This window comes from Cuculus canorus, chromosome 18 (assembly GCF_017976375.1).
Source record: "Cuculus canorus isolate bCucCan1 chromosome 18, bCucCan1.pri, whole genome shotgun sequence".
Taxonomy (NCBI): Eukaryota; Metazoa; Chordata; class Aves; order Cuculiformes; family Cuculidae; genus Cuculus; species Cuculus canorus.
The window spans coordinates 12,027,686-12,040,780 of NC_071418.1; the positions used below are offsets into that span (position 1 = coordinate 12,027,686).

At 40.8% G+C, this 13,095-nt stretch overlaps 1 long non-coding RNA gene across 13 annotated transcripts; it reads right to left on the reverse strand.

Annotated features, from left to right (window-relative positions):
- Positions 1 to 3,887: 3,887 nt before the first annotated feature.
- On the reverse strand, positions 3,888 to 9,744 carry LOC128854005 (uncharacterized). Of its 13 annotated transcripts, none has more exons than XR_008452890.1 (6): positions 9,673 to 9,744; positions 8,843 to 9,046; positions 7,776 to 8,754; positions 7,241 to 7,292; positions 7,047 to 7,118; positions 3,888 to 6,955 (listed from the first exon to the last, which is right to left on the reverse strand). It is a non-coding gene; the product is annotated as an uncharacterized LOC128854005 (long non-coding RNA). The 13 variants fall into 13 exon arrangements; XR_008452891.1 differs by having other exon boundaries at positions 3,888 to 4,029; positions 6,079 to 6,121; positions 6,785 to 6,955; positions 7,047 to 8,754; XR_008452882.1 differs by having other exon boundaries at positions 7,047 to 7,901; positions 8,629 to 8,754.
- Between the last annotated feature and the right edge of the window lie 3,351 nt (positions 9,745 to 13,095).

Genomic DNA, 13,095 nt, shown 5'->3' on the forward strand with positions numbered 1-13,095 from the left:
TTGACGGCAGCACCAGGAACAGAGCCTGTGTTAGGATGACTATACCCATAAATACTGTGCTTGGTAACTTCTACATCAGGGCCTTTTTCTCTTATTCTAGTATTTTATATAATATTATATAAATGCTATAGATTATTATTATATAATATTTTTAACTTATTCTAACAGCTGCTATACAAATAAAGCACATTTCTGTAACATCACATGATTTATGCATTTTCATTCTTTCACTTCTCCTCCATTTTGATTAAACAAAAAAGCAAACAAGTATAGGTAAGAATGTGCTTCCTACCGTTAAGAGCCTTTTTTTACTTCTATGGATACTGGTTTTCATTCACAGATACTCAACTTTTCCTGTAAATCAGACATCTCTCATTCTCTCCAATGTTATAAACCTACACATGTAAATGCAGCTGAAAAACTGACACCATTAATGTTCTTCCTTTGTAAGAAAAGACTGAAAGGTTAGTATTTCCAGTATAGCAGCTAGGGTAATCCCTGATCAGGGTTTAAATACACAACCCTCACTACCCAGAGCTGTGATTCCTGCCATGGCAAGGAATGTCTCTGGAATTACAGGGATGAAATGGTAATTGCTTCTGCTGAGACATCAGGAAAGAGGAAGCAGGCTTGCCCGAGACTTGTAACCACTCAAACCACAAAAAACGTTCAGGTTCACCATTTCACTCTACCTCACATTTCACGTACCATTGCAAACTGAAACTCCACCACTCCTACCTTTGGAATTCCTCCTTTGATGCGTTTTCCCTTCTGCCATCCACCGATCTGTATTTTCAGCAGTGACTCATGAGAATGTGCATAATGTGACACACTGTTGAGACTCGTTTGGGATGCCTTGATTTGAGACGCATCACCAACAACAGACACAGGACACGAGCATTTCTTGATGAAGCAATCACAAGTCTCATCAATTTATGCTAGTATTCCTACTATTAAATCCTTCTTATAGTGAGCAATCATGCCTTATAGAAGTTAACTTTGGAATTTACTCCTTTTTTACCACAAAAAAAAAAAAAAAAGAAATAAGCAGCTTGAACAAGATGATCTGCTAAGCCTGAAGAATGCAGATTTAACTCAGATTCCTGCAACCCTGTTTTAGTCTTAAATAACGTGTCTAGGTGCAGCATTCTGCTTCCTCCTTGACTGCATTATCAAACCTTAAATACAGGCATTCAGGATAAGAAAAGAGTGGAGTTAAACAGCCATTTTAAGTAGTAAGGAAATAGGGCGCTGAAACAGTTATTTCTTAGAGTAACCTATTCCAATCTCACCTCAGTTCTTCCCCCCAACAAGTGGTGTCTGTGATGATCTAGAAAACTACTTACTTCAAAGAAAGCTCCAAGAGCCATTTTAAATATTTTTTTCTCACATTTTGTAGGCTTTTTACTACAAAAGTAAATCACAATATATAACAGATCAACCCTCCTGAACAAAACATACGAAGTTTTCTTGTAATACTAAGCTAATTGAGCTAAGAGCACAAACATAATTATTGAGTTATAAAGTTACTTCTTGCAAAAGAAAAACAATGGAATACAAGGTTAGTAGTATGAAAACTGGTGCATTGTAACTTACGTTCTTTAGCTAATGGTTTGATATTTAAGTTCCAACACAGAACCTGCCCTTGTTTGGATGCAGCTTCCCAGTCCACATACTGATAGTTGCATTTCAAAATATTTGATAGATTTACAGTAAAGCCATATTATAAACACAAAACAACAAAATTCTGTGTTTCTACAGCCACTGTTTGCCTCTTGCTATAAACCCATAAAGAAACTATCCCAATTTTCATAGTACTTTGGTCAGAAACCTGTACTTAGCGTTGCCAAGAACCCCACTACTTTGCTGCTTCTTCTATGTGTACATTCCTAATGTATCATTCTAACAATAGAGAAAACATTTTCATAGAGTTAGTTCTGACATTTGAACAGCGTCTGGTTCAGTAGTTCCCATACACAGACCTAGAGGAGGAGAAAAACTTGCTTGGCTTTTTGGACAAAAGCACAGCCATTGCTCATTTCGTATCACTGGCAGAAGCAAGAACTCTGTTTCAATATCTTCACCACTCGCTGCTCTGCAAAATGTACTGGAAAATACTTATGATGATATTCTGCACTACAGAAGTCAGATATTCAAAAGCATTTGTTCATGTAACCACCCAAAAAGTTATCATCCATGCACCTTATAACAGCGCAGAAGGAAATATTTAAGTCTCTTTTTCTCTTAACTTTACTTCAGCATGAAGTGCTGGTCTAATGTGAAGTTTCGGGGCAAATGCATTGGCTAATGCAATCCAAGCATTAGCATTGGTTGAATGATACTGTATTCAAGTATTGTGCATCAAGAATAATCATTCTACCTGTAATTTCATGTAGTGAGCACACCTCAAAACATCCTGCAAGTGTAGCCGTCATTTACTTCCACAATAATAAGTTTTTAATATATTTTCAGTGCCTATTTGTAAAGGCACAAGAACGAGCCCATACAGGGCCACCAGACGGTGGTCAAACGCCACTGAAGGGCAGAGCTCCTCAATGAAATCAGCTACTGCAGTTGCAGGTTCTTCTGCTAATCCTGTAGACTTCAGAGGAAAACGTAACTGATGACACTGAAGGCAGAGCCCTTTTCCTTTTTCACTGTGATGCTACTGATAATAGAAAATCCGAGAGCACTGGAAGACACTTCACTGAGAACTAGAGTCACGAGTCATACTGTCTCTGCAAGCCAAACCGCATCACTTACATGAATGACTGCTTAAAAAATTTGAAAGGTAAAGAGCAAAGAGAGAACACAAAGACGCGGGAAGTGGTGTTTTCATTTTGAGAAAGCTTCTAACAAGCAATCTTCTCTGCTTTATTTAGAAAAAGAGAGCTGTCTGTGCAACATTTTGCAAAAGATATCTTAGTAATAAGGTAACATTGAGCTTTTATACTTCAAAAGCAACAAAAGAATATTTAAGAGCAGACTTTCTTACAACAGGTGAAGTAAAGTACCTCATTAAAAAAGCTGAACTGTGTAATGACCTAATTAGGGGAATTTTTCCATAGAGAAATGTAAGTCGATCGGAAAACCCAGCTGGCTTGAATACTGTAAGATCAAGACCTAAATGCTTATGAAAGTGTGTGGTTAAAGAAAAAAAGAATCAGAAGACAGTTTCTGTCCTTCTGACAAACATATATTGAATACAATCACACTAGTTTCACAGTTTCTCAGTTAAAAACTTTCCAGGATTACTCATACTTACTAACTACAACTGTCACCGCTATTCTGTTGAACTTCAGTTACTGAAAGTACTCCTCACTTATTTCATCTTTGTTAGAGAAGAAAATAATTAGGAGGTAGCCTATATCAGCTTTCGTGGTATCAAAAGCCAAAGCAAGAGATCAAATAAGTTAATAACAAAATATAGTTAGATAAACGACACAGCATCTGATCTTGATTGCTCACTTTTCAGAGGGCACTAACACAGCACACACCAGAGTCCGTATTTTTACCCATCATTTTTAAGCGCACCAGTAACACTCAAGAAGACCCTCCAGCATGCAGGATACGTGAAATATACAAGATAAAAGAAAAAGCATTCCAAGAAACACAATCATCAGGATGGAAGCACGCTGGTTGCTAAAACTGCTACCAGAATGTTGTTTCTATTCCAAGCCTTTGGGCTTTAAATAAAAAGTGAGGAATGTTTTAATTAACACAACCTACAGAAGTTTTATACATTCTGAATAAGCCTGAGCAATACCTACTAGCATCCTGGCTTGTTGTTTCTTATTGCTGTTCCACGTACAGACTTACACAGTCCACACACTTTATTAATACTAAAATAAGACAATAACATTTAGGTAATTAAGTTTAATGTGCTGTTCAACAAGTAACATGGAATTTTATACTACAACTTACAGTAATTCTTTATAGTTCACAACACCTCCATAGCAAAATCAAAATGGCCTAAAACTTGCCCCAGTATTGTTATGCAAGAGCTTGATTTTCTTCTTGCTGGTCACCCTGAAAAGTAACACAAGGATAACAGTTATAATGTGACACTCCACCACCTAAATATGAAATAGGTTTGCATTGTGTCACCAAGTATGTCTAGGCAAGTACCTTGCCCTAACAGAATCTTCTAACTTGGAAATAATGGAAAATACTACAGTAATTCCATCCGTGCTTTTGCACGTGCAATACATACAATCAGACCAACACCTTATGCTTTCGTGATGTATATACATAGGCTCCACAATACTGAAATACAGCTCAGCATTTAGCATTACAATAAAATAAGTTATTCAATTGTCTTGGACTAACTGCTCAATTCCCTGTAAGGCAAGGCAGGGTTATACCTTTGCTTTCAAGTTACATTAGCAAAATAACCACATCATGATTTGTTGGGGATGAACAGGTGGTGTTTGGGGTTTTTTTTAATATTAAAAACAAACCATGAACAAGAAACATCAAAAAAACTCTATGCAGAATCCTTCAGCTTGATTAAAACTGTTATTTTATATTTTGGGTAGACTTAGAGAATTTGAATACAGACTAGCCAAAACACATTATCAAAAATCAATTTGTTGGAAGAGCATAGGAAGCTGTGATCACACAGGTGATTTTATCAGGGTTTGGGTTTATTTTCCTGTGCTTTCTTTTATAAGTAATTAAACTTTTACTTTCCTTCTTGCTAAGAAACTCCTCAGCTGTTCACACTGCTCAACTTCCTCAAGATTGTTTATTTTCTTCCCATGTTAGGGAATTACATTTTACAACTGCCTTGTCTGGGCAGTAATCGTACAACTTCTCAGAAAACAGATTACTTAAGATAAAGTTCGACAATACAGAAAAAAGCTGTGAGAAAAGCTATGCAGCAAAAGTTGTTATAAAAGGAGTTGCCACTACCATTTTAGGAGACAGGAACTGAAGCTGAAGTCTGCCTTCACAGTAGGGGCTTCCCAACTCATCATTCGTTAATGACAGACACTAACTCACCCCACAGGTTTCAGTCTTCCTCAAACTGCTACAATGCTTTTGAGTATTTATTATTTTGTATCTGTATTCCGTTTAATTTCTTAGTAAATCAAGGCAAAAAAACTCTGATACATTCTATAATCAAATCTCAGGCAAGTCAGTTCTATCATGAGAATTTGTCTAGTTAATAAAAGTGGGGGTAAAGGAGTTTTTGAATCCCTATAACTCAAATATTGCAGAAGTAGAAGAATCCCAAGTCCCCAAAGCCTCTTCAAAAAAAACTCTATTCAACTGCTTGGACTCATCATTCTTCAATCTTAATGTCAGGGTAAATAACAAACATTAAAGAATAAAAACAATAAATGTTTTATTACCTGCTTTGACAGTTTTGTACTTGTTACACGTAAACCAGAAAAATAATTTGAACTTAACTTGGTTAGCATTCTCAATGTTAAAGTTGAAGGTTAATAACGGAAGCAGTGTTAGAGAAGAACTGAATGCATTCAGGAACCTAATTGGGCATGGTTCAGTAACACTTCCTTTTGGCTATGCCCTGCTAATAATACTTTAAAATCAGATTTACGTAAATTCTTTTCTTCACATATTATTTCAACACCTCAGTGCTTCATAACAGCCAGGACTCAAAAAAACCCATACCATTTCACTTAGCAGATTCCGAAACAAACCCTGCTACTTCACTCCCTCACTGTTTCTCCATCAACTTAATTCTCTATAACAGCAACTTCTGAAAGCTGACATCATCAAGCAAGACTCCGAAGACAAAAAAACAAAGAATAAAGTTGCTGCTGAAGCAGGCGAGTTGAAGTGTTCTGGCTCCATTATCTTTGATATTTCCAGTTCCTTACCATTTCACGTTTAGCCAACCTAAAACTAGATTAAACGGAAGAGTCCTAGGATAGAACAGCTGCTTTAAGACTATTAACTCAGAATTTATTAATAAAGCACCTTCAACAAGACCTTGTTCTTTTCCTGGCTATACATAGCAGCACAGAATGAAGACAGACTCTGTAAGGCCCAAAACAGTAACAGCAACAAGAAAACATGACACACAATTGCCAGGAAAGCAGGAAATACCTGCCTTCATCTCCACCCTTCAAGAGGAAGTGCAGTACCACACCTTCAAACACAAGAAGAAAGAAAAGCATAGATTAACTTAACCTTTGTTCCTTTCAGAAGGAAAACTACTATTGTCTACAACAATTAAGAGTTTTCCACCCATCTAACAACGCTGAATTAGTAATTGAGTTTAGCTTTACTTTTAAGACCCAAGTTCAGGTACCAACATGACTTCAGGCACATCACTTGACTGCTGTATGGATACCTGGAGCTAGTAAGAATCCCCCAATATCATCGCTCTACCTCACTGCTGCACTGTGAATTAAAGACAGGCCCAAACACATTACACATCAAAACACAAAACAATTACTTTCCTCAGAGAGAGACTACACAACTACTTCTGGTAGGTAAACATTCCTTGGAATAGCACAGTGCGTTCTAGGATGTCTATTCCATAAAAGTCGCCTTATTCTGAGACAGCTGTCATTTCTTGGCTTTACACAATTACCACTGCATACACGCCTGATCGTTTGTCCAGCGTTTTCCAAATTCTATGTGATTCAGCCTCTTCACATAAATATCGTGAGACTGTAAAAAAGCATCCTGTACCTTACCTTTTAGGTTAACAGAAAGTTTTTCTCATACCAAACACCTTTTCACAGTATTTCTTACATCTCAGAAGGCTGGAATAAGCAAGCAATTAAGAACAAACTTTCTGTCTCACCTGTATCAAATCAGTCCCAGGAATTCAATTACTGCTGTACTCCAAACTAAAATTATATTTCCAGGAGAAATGCTATCTTGAAGAATGTACTTGAATTTATCAGCTTCATCAGCACAGGTATTTATCTTTCCTGCCACAGAATTCCGTTCAAAACCCCAACTTGTTCACCTACTAAAATCAAAAGTAAAGAATTAGGAAAAATCACAAACAAAACCAGAGTAGAAAATGAGATTCAGACAGACACGGTACACGCGTTACATACTTCACCATATCAGCGAGGGGTTTGGACACACCCTGCAATGCCAATGTACTGTCCTAAGGTCTCAGTGTCCTCCTGCACACATTAAAAGATAAATTTTTTTCAAGGTCAGGTAACTCAGACATGGCTGAAATTGTAATTATTCAGGAATACTTGTGGGTAATTGAAGCCTAACTAAGAGTAACAGACAAGCATACCTATTTGAGGCTCCTCTGATCTCAACTGTGAATGCCTCAATTACTGATGACACTGCAGTAAAAGAAACCGGCAGTCGACTGATGTGTGGTTGCCTTGTCGAGCAGAAAACTCTTTTTCGACAGGTTCACACGTCACTTTGTATGTAATACCAGTGAACAATGAAACATTTTTCTTTTGATAGGTTAAAGCACACACAATTGCATTTGCCTGGAGACTGTACTACTGTAAAAGTCTAACTGCTTACTCAAGTGACTAGAATACATGTAAAATACTAGCTATTTCCTTGTTCCACTCCTGAATCCTGTGTACACCTAAGGAAGGCAGTCACTGAACAGGCAGGTTTGCTCTAATTACCAAAATCTCTCTCAGGTTCTCACCTCAGAAGTACTGGACCAACCACTATGTACCAAGATGCTTTCTGATAACGAATCAGAGCATGAATGACATGAGTTACTAGCAAACAAAATTAAATGCAATAATAAAAATCAAAGCAAAATATTTTAAAGACATGCCAAAAAACATAGCATCACTAACGTATCATCTGTCTCTGCTGATAAGCAATCCTGCAGCATCTCTTTCTCTTCTTTCACAATTACAATTCTCACATCTCCAAAGTCAGAACAAGCAGATCCTTCAGTCAACTGCTCACCGTGGCCATACCTGAAAATACAACCCAAACCGTTAGCTGAAATATCTCTTCTTCAAAAAAGCTTTTGTTTCTATTTCATCTAGAAATGTGTATGCTCGACATCACAGACAACAAAACAAATGCATAAGCTATTCTACAAAGGATATCCATTTTAATACAATTAGCTGTGTACTTTCCTGTTTCTTATATAGAATCATAGAACGGTTTGGGTTGGAAGGGACCTTAAAGCCCATCCAGTTCCAACTTTCAACTGGATCAGGTTGCTCCAAGCCCATCCAACCTGGCCTCGAACACCGCCAGGGATGGGGCAGCCACCACTGCTCTGGGCAACCTGGGCCAGTGTCTAAACACAAGCAAAGGAAAACATTTCTTCGTAAGATCTCATTTAAATATCCTTCCTAAGCTTAAAACTGTTGTCCCTCGTCCTATCCCTGCACTCTCTAATCAAGAGCACCTCCACAGGTTTCCTGCAGCCCCTTTCAGTACTGGAGACTGCTCTAAGGTCTCCCTGGAGCCTTCTCTTCTCCAGGCTGAACAACCCTAACTCTTTCAGCCTGTCCTTGTACTGGAGGTGCTTTACCCCCGGCTATCATCTCCATGGCCTCCTCTGGACTCACTCTAACAGATCCGTATAACTTCCACCCCAGTTTTTTTTTTGAACATCAGCTACAGTCTTCCAAGTACTATCCTGAAAAATCTTTCATCCACCCTTCACAAAGAAGAGAGAACACTACCAACGTTCCATCAGCTGCTATTAAAGATGTGCTGCCTGACAACGCTCTTTCTTCTTTCACAGTAACTCTTCTCACACCCTCTGGGAAGGAACAGATTGGAGCTTTTGACAATGGGTCACAGCTGTCATACCTAGAAAGAAAACACCCAGGTGGTATTAATGCCAAGGATTATTTACTTGGTGTTAGGAAGTCGAGAAGCATCACAAAAATCTACTCACAAGTCCAGTAAAAACCCCGCAACTTCCGCATCATTTCTGAAATTCAACTTTTCCTTAAGTGTCAACCATCGGTTAATATGATTTCCCACATAAATCCTTGTTTTCCCCCTCCTTCTGTCAAGGCTCTGCTTTCTCTTTTTCTTTTCCAAAAAAGACAACAATGGGGGCCTCCCACATCTCTTCGTCGATAAGGACATCATCAGCCTAGAAATAAAGGAACATTAAATGCTCAAGAGCTCAGGGCAATAGGTCACACCTGGGTGTCCTGAGCCACTGCAGCAGATGCAAACTGCTGGACCCCACTGGCCTTGGGCACCCTTGGAGCGAAGAAATGAATGGCTGTAGCACTCAGAGCTACAAGGATGGCTCCTAGCCATGCTCCCCACCCTCACTCACTGCCACCTCCTCTGGTAATGTGGCTGCTTCCACTGGTTCATCACCTACCAGTCCCTCTCCCACCGCTCCCTCAGCCTTCTCACTCACTGGTCCCTCAGCCCCGCTGTCCCTGCCTCACCCTTCACCGGGTCCCTCACCCAACGGACCCCTCAGCTTGCCTAGGGTCCCTCAGCCCCCGGTCTCTCACCCCGCCTGAGGCCTCTCAGCCCCCCTGCCCCCGGTGGTCCCTCCTCAACTCCCCCTCCATGGTCCCCCAGCCCCGCTGTCCCCGGGGCTGCTCTCCCACCGCTCCCTCAGCCGCGGCCCTGCTGCCCTCAGCCCCGCTGCACCTGCCTCGCCCCGCCTGGGGCCTGTGTCTCCCGCCCGTGTCCCCTCAGCCCCGCCGGGGGCCCGTCTCTCCCGCTCGTGTTCCCTCAGCCCCGCCGATCCCTCACCCGCCCGTCTCACTCCTCGGCCGCGCAAGTCGAGCAAGTCGAGAAGGATCACGTGATCGACCCCAACATAGTCACGTGAGGCGCGACCACGTCCACGTGCCGGGCGCGCGCTGATGACGTTCCATCGGCCCCCCCCCCCCCGCCTCGAGCCTCCTTGGGGGCCGCGGCCGTGCGCGGAGCGGGTGGGGCGTGTGAACCTCCCCAAGGCGGGGGCTGACTGCAAGTCCGTGTTTATCTTGAAATCCCGAAGTTTCTGGGAGAAGAGGGGGGGGGACCTATATTTACTTTTGCCTCGTAGTTTTGAAATAAATAAGCAGCGACTCGTCTTTCACGCTGTTCGTGAGTGAAGGAGTGGCTGCTGCTCTGTCCGCTTGGGGTAAAAATGGCGTTTTGAAGGAAAAAAAGATTTGTTATGAGTTATTGAGTCCCATGGCAGGGGCGTTGGAACTCGATGATCTTTCAGGTCCCTTCCAACCCAAACTATACTATGATTCATTGATTCTTAGTTACTAACCTATTATATATTTGAATATTGTATATAGATTTTGGGATTTTAGTACTAAAATGTAGGATTAGCTTGAATAATAACTTTTAGCTAGCCTGTGCCTGGATACTTAAGCTTAGATAAGGAATTGTAACAAGGCTACAGTTAGAGTGGAGAAGAATGTGACTGTAGCTAATTAAGCCAGATAACAAGGACTAGTGCAATGAGAAGGGGAAAAAGAACCAGCTAGGACCAGATGCGACCTTGAAGAGGTGCCCAAGGAGTCTAAGAGCATGCACAAGAAGGAGAGTTGAGAGGTTCAACTGTGAGGGAGACTTACAGCCTTCATCCAGAGATCTCTGAAGACCCCCAGTGGGCAGAGTGTGTGTTCCAAGGAGAGGAAGCTTATGTAAATAAAATTCCGGGAACTCATTCTAATAGACACACCTGTTTCAGGAAAAGTGATGAATATGTGTGCTTTGACTGTCTATCGCTTTTGTGAATGGTACTGGAAGCTGTGCAAACATTAGGTGGTACGATCCCCTGCATGCCCAACCTTACTTAGTAATCAAATTGGCATTGATTATTGAGTCTGGCTTTACACAGCATCAATTTAAAAATAAGGGGGTGTGTCTGTGCTCTCCATAATGAATTACTAGATAAGAAAAAAAACCCAACTCTTTAATGGATCTTGCCATATCTGTGTTTTTTCCTGTTCCTCTCCCTAAGGAGGCCTGCTGGCCAGCGTGCATTTCTCATGCTTCAGCCAATTCTGGCTGTGCGATAGACACAGTGAGGGGACGCTTTTACTCCAATCAATATTTACATTAGTGCTGATTTTACCACTTAGGCGTCCGTGTCAGTAAGCTTAATGTTTTGCCCCTGAGCTGTTTCGCTCCAGTCCTTTAATAACCATGCATTCCCAGTACAATTAAGTGACAGAGCAGCAGCAGCTGCCACTTGGAATGACATTTCAAAGCCAGTACCCCAGGCTCGGCAAAGGTTAAGGTTCATTTTCCTCCATAGCAATGTAGAGAAATGTATCTGAGGGCACCAGGTGCAGCACACTGCCTCCTCCTGAGCGGCAATAGCAGCCACACAGGACAGAATTCCAGAGGCTTTCAGAAAGCATGCTCATTTTCAAAACTGAGCTCCCAGTCGTTTGGGTCTCCTCACGATATAAACCAGGAGCTGGTATATGCTGAGTGATTTTAAGAAAAATGGGCTGTATAGAAGTCTAGATATAGCTCGTTGCATCTTGATCTGTGTAAACAAAGTAATACAAAAGTGGAATGAGGCGATGAAGGAGACGCAGACCTCGCAGTTTTCTCTAACTATATTCTTTTAATCAGCACAGCATACAGAAATCACATTAAGAAAGTACTGCTACTGCTTTTACTGGCTTCTCCCGTTCAGGCAGACCTTTATACAGTTCCTCGGTTTTCCAACCTTCAGACAAACAGGATGTTTATGGTTTTGTCTCTTCCACACTGTCATGACTGTTTTCAGTCATATCTCCAATTCCCTTATTCTCAGGTGTTTTTTTCCAGCCTGGCCTTCAAACACATTCAAGATTCATCATCCCGTGCGTCAAGCTTGGAACACCTGCTCTGTTTAATAATGTTTATTCTAATATGCTTGATACCAGCTTCATGCTTTATCTTAGTCCCAATTAATCTTCCATATACTTGGTGTTGCTCCCACAGTGTAATTTCTTAGGTATTATCAATCACTGATGGGGAGGACTCATCACATTTAAATTCTTTCACATGAGCTTCGTATCTTTCATCTAAAGTATTGTCATATCTGCAAAGAACTAAGAATTCTTTAACATCAAAAAGCAACTAAATTATGGTGCCTAGTACTTAACATACATTAAAAACTTTCCTGACGAAAAAATGAAGTAAAAAAGAAGTAAAAAGGAACAGTCAAATACAGTGATCAAACTGAGAAGCCAGCACATTTTCACTAGAGAACAGTGTCTCTAATCATACATTTGCTTCATGTTTCCTATTTTTACTTTCTCCCCCTCACCATCTGCTTCTGTTCTGCTTTTTCTTCCCAAACCCATCTACCTTGTTTAGCTGCACGCACCACATCACAGAACTCAGCCGGATGGAAACAAAAGTCCCAATTCCAAGGCCAAGAAGGCACTACCTATTCATAAAAGACCTTCCAAAAGTAGCTCTCATTTTTCTTACAGTAGTTTTTGATCTTTAAGACAGTGAGTCCATACTGATCCAATGCTTCCCTACACCAATCTTCTAAATAAAGAAAGCTGAAAGTTTTGGCCATCAGTACCTTTGGGTTGTATCTCTGCCTGCAGCGCTGCCATTTCTGCCAATTTTTCCGCTATTCTTTTGGCAGCCAGTGCTCAGTCCCACAAGAGCGAGACACTGTAGTGTGGAGAAAGAGCACGGGTTACAGAACTCCCAAGAATTTTAGCTGCTTTCAGTATTCTTCGACAAGAATTACTCCTTTCAGTTATGGAAGTCACCCAAGCAATGCCCACATGCAGCAGGCACAGTAGTTTTGAATGGTTGAACTGGATGGTCTCAGAGGTCTTTTCCAGCTGCAGTGATTTTATGATTCTATAGTGGATTGCTATTTCTCTAGGAAAACTCTGACTACCACAGCCCCTTAAGAGTTACCACCTGACGGAGACCAGCTCACAGGGACGCCTAAATCGACAGACGGACTACCGCTCTGGTGGCAAGTAGCAACATTTTATTCTCCAAACGGAGTTTTTATACTCTTCTGGTTGAGATAACATCGTACTTGTATGCACTGTTTACATACTTTATTATTATTCTTGTCGTGAGAAAGCAGGCTCTACAAGTTCTACAAAACAAGGGTCTACGTGTCTGTCCAGAGTTCACATAACATCCTTAACTAAATCTGCAGGTGTTCCTGGAGTGTATACATTTAGCTTGGGCCCT